The sequence below is a fragment of the Coffea eugenioides genome, chromosome 4, assembly GCF_003713205.1.
Source record: "Coffea eugenioides isolate CCC68of chromosome 4, Ceug_1.0, whole genome shotgun sequence".
NCBI lineage: Eukaryota > Viridiplantae > Streptophyta > Magnoliopsida > Gentianales > Rubiaceae > Coffea > Coffea eugenioides.
In genome coordinates, this window is record NC_040038.1 from 10,358,149 (window position 1) to 10,366,007 (window position 7,859).

Here is a 7,859-nt window from a genome sequence, read left to right on the forward strand (position 1 = left end):
TCAGATATTAATATAGTGTGTGTGTATATATGTATATATATTTATATTTCTCTCGTGAAGTGGGAAATGTGGGTGTTTATGCCATGGTAGAGATGTAGACGTGGGATGAAGTTGACTTGTACTAGTGCTAGTAAATTCATCAATAGCAGGCAGGAGGATACACAGGCCCTCCGTCCAGTGATATAAATATTAATTACCATTAAGAAAAGCCTCTTTTTTCTTCTGTCGGATATCATATATTTAGACTTTAGAGTAATCAGCTCGGGAAGGAGGATTAGCAATTAAGATCAGTGAATCTTGCATGGATGGTGTTTTGGTGGTTTCTTTTTCTTTTTTTTTTATAGGATAACAATAATACTGTAATACGTTGTTCAATAGTTTCAGTTTTGTTGGACATGGGACAGTAGAGTTATAGATGGTGCTTTTATGTCCCTTTTTTTGGATTTTTTTTATTTTGCAATATTTGATGTACATTTATGCAACTTCTTAAAAAAAAAAGGCACTTTTGATGAAGAAAAAAATAAAAATTACGTATATAACGAGATAATGTAAGCATACACTAAAAACTGTCACAATGTGTGACACCTATCCACGATAATACATAATACAACCATACATGTCCAATTCTGGTTTTTTTTTATTTTTGGATTCCGGGGTATTTATAAATTAGAGGTCAAATGTTAATTTTTAAGAAAATTGTTGGTTAATTGGAAAAACAACTAAAAGCATAAAATATTAACAAATGTAACTGCATGCGGTCAATAATTGTAATCCCCAGTTTGTAAAGCTTGCCTGTATTATTTGAGTTTTCTACAGATACTTGGCGGCGTGTGGACGAGCCAAGCTGCTTGCGAGCTCGAATATCAATAGTAACTACTCGAGTACTCAACGAATTCAATCAAATATTTATATTATTTTTTAATTATAAAATGACTATTATAGGTTTGTATTTTAATGAATTTACATGAAATAAAGTTTAGTAAAAAAAAGTGATAGATGGCAAAATGATAATATGAAAAATCTAAAATGTAAAAAATTAAAATTAAAAACAATAAAATCAAAACCTGAGCTCAGTCTCAAGTAGCTCGAATTTAATAAAATTTGCAATTTACTAAAAATCAAACAAGTCGAGTTCAAACTTATCTCCATTATGTCGAGTCGAATTCGAACTCAAATATATATACCCCTTCGAACTTGAGCTCGAACTCGAGTTGTACTGATAATGATTGAGTTCGAAATCAAGCAGGGTGCTATTCAAGCTCAATTCGGCTCGATAGTACCCTTAGATACTTGTACCAAAAATGCATATTTAAATGGCATTTCTCTCCAATTTGCACGGAAGCGACTTTGCAACAAGAGCCTACCGAAAAGAAAGAAAAAATAATATAAAAAACTGTGCATGAAGAGTACTAAGTTTACAAATTTATGTTGGTCAAATTTGATTCCTACCTAGATTTTCAACTAGTTTTTAACCGAAATTTACCATGTGTCTTACATGTGATTATTTTTTAGAGGCAAAGTTATCAAATCACATTTTATATAATTCGATTCATAATCTCTCACATTTAACAAAATAAATTTTTTTATTTCTCACATTTTGTAAAATAATTTTTTTCAAGTCACATTTCACAAATTACACTATTCTACAAAATGTCTGGGTCCATTGGCTGCCACGCCACGCCATTATTGAAATGTCAATGGACCATTGAAACACTTGGAATTGTACTCCAATTGAAATGTCAATGATGTGTACGGCTCACAAGTTCCATTTTGCACAAGTTTGGGTGTAAAGGTACTGAAATCCACGTTGCTTGTTTCCGTTGAAAAATATTATCATTTTTTGTAATCATATTTTCCTATTCACCTTTTTTTCTCGTAAATAAGCTACAATAATTTTTTCATGAAAAATAATCAATCCAAACACAACCTAAATAAGCTATAATCAAAGCGTAATTAAATCAAAGTACGGCACAAAAAATTTTGAAATGACCAATTTACTTTCAAGGTAATTTATGAAACTGTAACTCGTGAGGCCCATATTTATCAATGGTTTCTTAAAAGAACTGCCCCGTCAAAACTCAAGAAAAGGAATTCCCGCAAGGAAATAGACAAATGGTAAAGGGTATTGACAGGAGCTGGTTTTTTTTTTTTTTTTCCGAAAACGATAGAAGTTTTTATTAGTTAACACTTTACAGTATTTGTGCAACGGCTCAATTAGTGTTACAAAAGTGTATCCCAACACTTAAGGAGTGACAATGGTTCTCTCCTCATCTCGTAATATGCCTACTTTCGGGATTTATTATGTAAAAGGAATACATTTGGTATTAAGGTAGATGGAAAGACTATCACGCGTTAGATCCATACGTTCAGGATTTATTATGTAAAAGGAATACATTTGAAACACTTTTAATTAGTAATGCTCGAGGGATTTTGCGTTGGAGACAAGCGATAATAGTTATGGTATTGACAACATATATATAATTTGACAAAATTAAATTGATCAGATTTTTAAAGTGTGGGAAATTAATAAACCAAAATGATCCATGTTTTGTAGTTTCATTGCTTTTTTTTTCTTTTTATTTGGGCTAGGTTCATTGTAGTTTTTGAGTTTTGGTTTAGTATAGACGTGACTCTTAGCAATTTTTTGGTCCTTTTGGACGCCCCTTTTGCCCTTTCAGTGCCTATGCCGGGCTTTAGCATATCTCTGTTTTAAGTTTTTCAAAAAAAAAAAAAAAAGTTTCTATATTGTGTGTAGCCGATGTATTAATTGAGGCATAAGATAGGAAAAGCCATTGAACTAAAACTAACCTAGTGATTACCAAACTAGTATTAGGATTCACTTTTTTTTCAATTACTATAATGGCCAACTTGAAAAGAAAAAAATATAGTTGAGTGACCAAAACTATACTATTTGAAAAGTTTAGTAGCTGCTAATATCTTTTTTGCACTTTTAAGGCCATGCTGGATTGTTTGTTTCCGTCGGAAAAAAAATAAGATAAGAAAAAGAAGGGAAAGTTTTCCCTCACATATATCAAATCGCTACAGTAATTTTTCCATGAAAAATGACGGAAAATGCAATCCAAACACAACTTAGTTTCTATACTGTACGTGGCCGATGTATTTATTGAAAAAATAAGATAAGAAAAAGAAGGGAAAGATAAATTGGAAAGAGATTTTAGGAAATGAAGCTAAACCAAGTTGGACCATCATAATCATATTTAAAACAAACATCTTCAAAAATGATTATTCTCACAAGTAACCACGTTTGAAGATATGTAAAAGGTGAATAACAAGAGATTACATCTAGTAGTGCATATGTATAGAATTCACACTTGTAATAGTAAAAATAGTACTATTGGGCTTAACAAGTCAATGAAAAGCTTCAATGATTTATGGGAACAGTCTTGAAAAATAAATTCATTGGTTTAGAGGAGCCATTGTTTGAAAAGTAAAGCAAGCCTTGATGGTGCATAGTTCTTTTTCTTTTGCTTCTTTTTTTTTTTAATTAAAAAAGAAATTTTATTATTAAGATGGCTGAAAATCGTGTAGCAGCAAATGATTGAGAAAAGTCTAAAGGGATTCAATATAGTGAGATTATTTTCAACGATTCGAGTGTTTTTTGTAGTAAGTATTACGAAATTTCTTAATGTAAGTGAAATTTTTTTTGTTAACTGTGAGTCTTGTAAACAATAAACAAATTAATCATATAGTTAGAGTATTTTGTGAGAGAATCCATAGAGCTTTCTAGTCCAGAGCTGCTTAATTACTTGAGATATCAGTCAAATTACTACTTTAGTATTCGTTTTTAAACGTGTTTTTGGTGTGAATGGTTATGGTTTTCTTTCAATTCATGATTACGTGCGAGTGGATATTAGAATACTGAAAAAGTTTTGGGTTCTATACTGTAGCCGGTGGCCGGTGGCAGTGAGGAATGGACTGGAGGAGGCGGCGGCGGCCAACGTGGTGGCAGGAGGAATTTCATTCACCCGATTGAGGCAGACTAGTCAAACGGACCGTGTACGGAATCGACAAGTTGACCAATTGGCCTGAGTTTAGAAACATGTAGCTATCACAAATGACCATTGATGGAATTCCATTGCAGTTGCCATCAAGGAAAAATATCTCTCTATTTTTTTATGGTAAAAAAAAGGAAGAAAAATAACGAGTTAGTATATTCTTGGAAATTGTTTTGGTCGGGTTGAAAAAAGAACATATTATATCTTGTGCATCGGGTGGGGGGGGGGGGGGTAAATTTACTAGTAGTTTAGATTTCAACTCCTATTGACTGTTAAGAATTTTAATCATAGAGTTAAGATCAACATATTATATTTGAAGATTTCAGGACTTTGTTTTTTATAATAATTATGGGTGCAATTATGACGATGAATTGGTTTGCCAAAAGTCCTTTCTACATCCTTTGATTTTTTCTTTTTGGTACTTTCAAAATATCAGGCCCGTTCGAATTGCGAATATTTAGAATTTTTATATTAAAAAGACATATAATAATAATATAATATATATGAGATAAAAAGATAATTAAAAATATGTTAATTTTTTTTTGTGAAAGCTCAGAATCCAAATAAGCCCTTAATACACTACATGCATCCTTTAATATATATATATATATACACACACTACATGCACAGTGACTAGTAATCATAATTGCAGTAGAATAATGTCATGCCCACATGCATTTCAGAGCTGTGAATGGCACCTGCAAATAGAAATGTTTCACAGGGAAGAACTGGATTGAGGGGTGTGTTGTGCACCTGATACGCTTTATATTTGATGAGTTCCTTTAGCCTGTCAACAATGTAGAGGAAACCATCAAGAGTCAAAATAACAGAGATCTCCTGTCTTTAGCCAGCCCTCTGAATCCAAGGTCTCAGCTGTGGCTTGATGATCTCCAACACAACCTGCAAATAACCCTATTATTCTCCGTTTCACAATCAAAGCAACAAGACAACGCTAAGGTTCACATTTATCATGTTCTAATTCTCGATGAAAATCCATGCGACATTCCCTTGAATTTTTGCCACCTGAAACTTACTCTGTCTTCCTACAGTAATGATTCAGAAGATAGAAAACAACGTCATGAGAGACAACAGCAATCATTCAAAGGAACGTATATATGGCAAAGGACAACAACAGCATCGAAAGAAGGTAATTTTACCATAAAAGAAGTTAGGATGCACCATTCAAGGGGCAAATAAACGCTGATGAAATCCACAAACACAAATCTATCCAAGGATCCATAAAAACATGAGATCAACAAATGATGTGTTATAACATCATTTTCTACATGAAATTGCCTATCATCCTGAGTTTGCAGCATTAGGTTGAAAACGCAGCCTTTGATTACTTCAAGGATGTTATCATTTAGCATAATTTTGTTAAAATATATCCCACTACGAACTTGAGTGGCAAAATTGGCGCCCTGAATGTTCACCTTTCATGACCGCAGGCCCCCGTAGCCATATTTCACCTGGCTGATCAGGAGGCAAAGCCGCTTTGCTATGAGGATCTACTATCTTGGCTTCTCTATTCTGATCCAAGCGACCAGCAGGTCCACATTTGTTTGACTCCTCAGGCCCTAACATCCGTGTAATTGTTCCCCCTGTCTCGGTCATTCCATATCCCTATGACCAATTTAAACTGGATAAAATATCATTCAGAATTCACTTAATCGTAACATGCATACTGCTAAAAACCACAAAAACTTGATCAAACAAAAATAACTGAAGCTCAAAGGGATGAAGACATGTTTTACAGTGTAAAGTAGGGTTACAAATGAATCACGCCGCTCACGAACCGAATCAATTAAAACTCAACTCGAGCTTGATCAACAACTCAAGCTTGAGTAGACCAAATCAAGCTATCGACCTCAAACCAAGCATGGAGAAAATCAGTTCATTAGCTCGTAAGTCGACTCGAATTTTATATATATATATATATAGTGAAATTACATATATATTTTTAATATTTTATTATTTATTAAGAAAATTGATTATTTTATCCATTTTTTAATTTTTTTAAGTTCGAGCAAGCTCGAGGTTGAGATCGAGCTCGAACTCGAGTTTTATATTGAAAGTTAATCAAGCTCAAACTTGAGTTTGACTTTGAAGTTGGTAAATTGAGTCAGAGAGTCGACTCGATTAGGATAAAGTTTGACTCGACTCGGTTTGTTTGCAGGTATTAACCTACAACCAAAAATAACATGGTACTCCAAGAACCTGGTAAACTATTGTATTTTGTCAGATCATGACATACTGACTACGGTGATCTAGGAATGTGATCCTAATCGAAGTGGAAAAGCAGATATCATCAGAAGGTTTTTAACGATCAAAGTGGTTAAGTGGATAGTAGATACCAGGGAGGAATTCCATATTTTCTAGTTATGCTGCAGAAACAAGACATCAGAAGCGAAAAAACAACAAAGATCTAGTGCATATGATGGAATGTGATTAGAATCCTTGCTCAGGGTGGTAGAATCTGTATACGGACATGAAAATCATCGAGGCATGGAATATATATGTGTGTATCTGTATATATACATGGATTACAGTCCTCGATGTATGTATATATCGAGGACTGTAATCCATGGATATATGTATATATATACAAGAATACATACATACAGATAAATATATATATAGACACACACATATGTATATATATATGTAATACATACATATATGTGTGTGTGTTTACATATACATATATACATGTATACATATATGTATGTATATATATGCATATATTTATGTGTGTGTTTACATATACATATATACATGTATATATGTACATGTATATATACATAAAACTAATTATTGGATTGTGATTTGTCAGCGTCCACCAACACCATGGCCTTCCAATTAGTCAACTATAAATTGTGCTTACACTGTTGCTAAACCATTCGATCAAGATTGCCAAATTTTTTGTATGACGAACTAGGAATGTAAAGAACATGAAATTTGTCAAATAAATGGAATATAAAACAAAAATAAAGAAAAGTAGAAAATAGGCGTGAATCCGCTTTCTTTTTATCTATTTAGGCTTCAATGCCTAGCTATGGTCGAGATGTAAATTAATTTTCTTGTGATTATTAGCAAACTACTTCTTTGCCCAGAGCACAAATGGTCATGAATAATGATGTAAACTCATTATTATTTTTTTTAAAGATGATGTCTCAGTTTAACCAACCAAATCCCTGATATTCTTCAAAAATCGGGTCGAGTTTAGTCCAGCTCAGCTGCTCAATTTCATAATTGAGCCAAATTTAAATATTTGGATACTCTATTCACTAGCTTGTTGAATATTAATTATTGGAGTTTTCTTTTATATTTTCTAACTATTTTATATTTGTTTTGTTGGTATAATTATTAAAATTAACTAGTATTAAAAAAGATATTGCCGTAGTGCCTACCACCAAACGTGGTCCAGCAATAAAAGTTCAATCCAAAAAAAAAAGGAACAAAAACCAGACCAGACGGGATCCTCTGTCCATTTTTCCTATCCCATGCAAAATTACGTAGTTTCATTTACTAATACTGCTGATGTGGCACATAACATTGAATGTATATTTTGGAGGTGTTTGGTAAATGGGTTTCAAATTCAATTTTAACATGGATGGCCTACTTTCTGAATCAACATAACTGCATGTAACTGCAACTCTGACAAACTCAAGGATCTCGTTCTCAAATGCTTACCTAATCTCATCTAAATCATGTGGTGTGAAATTCCAAAGTAGAAGACTATGGATACAATTAGGATATTATTGAATTTGAAACCCATTTACCAAACGCCCATAAATATGCATTCAATGTTATGTGCCACATCAGTAGTATTAATCAGCGAAA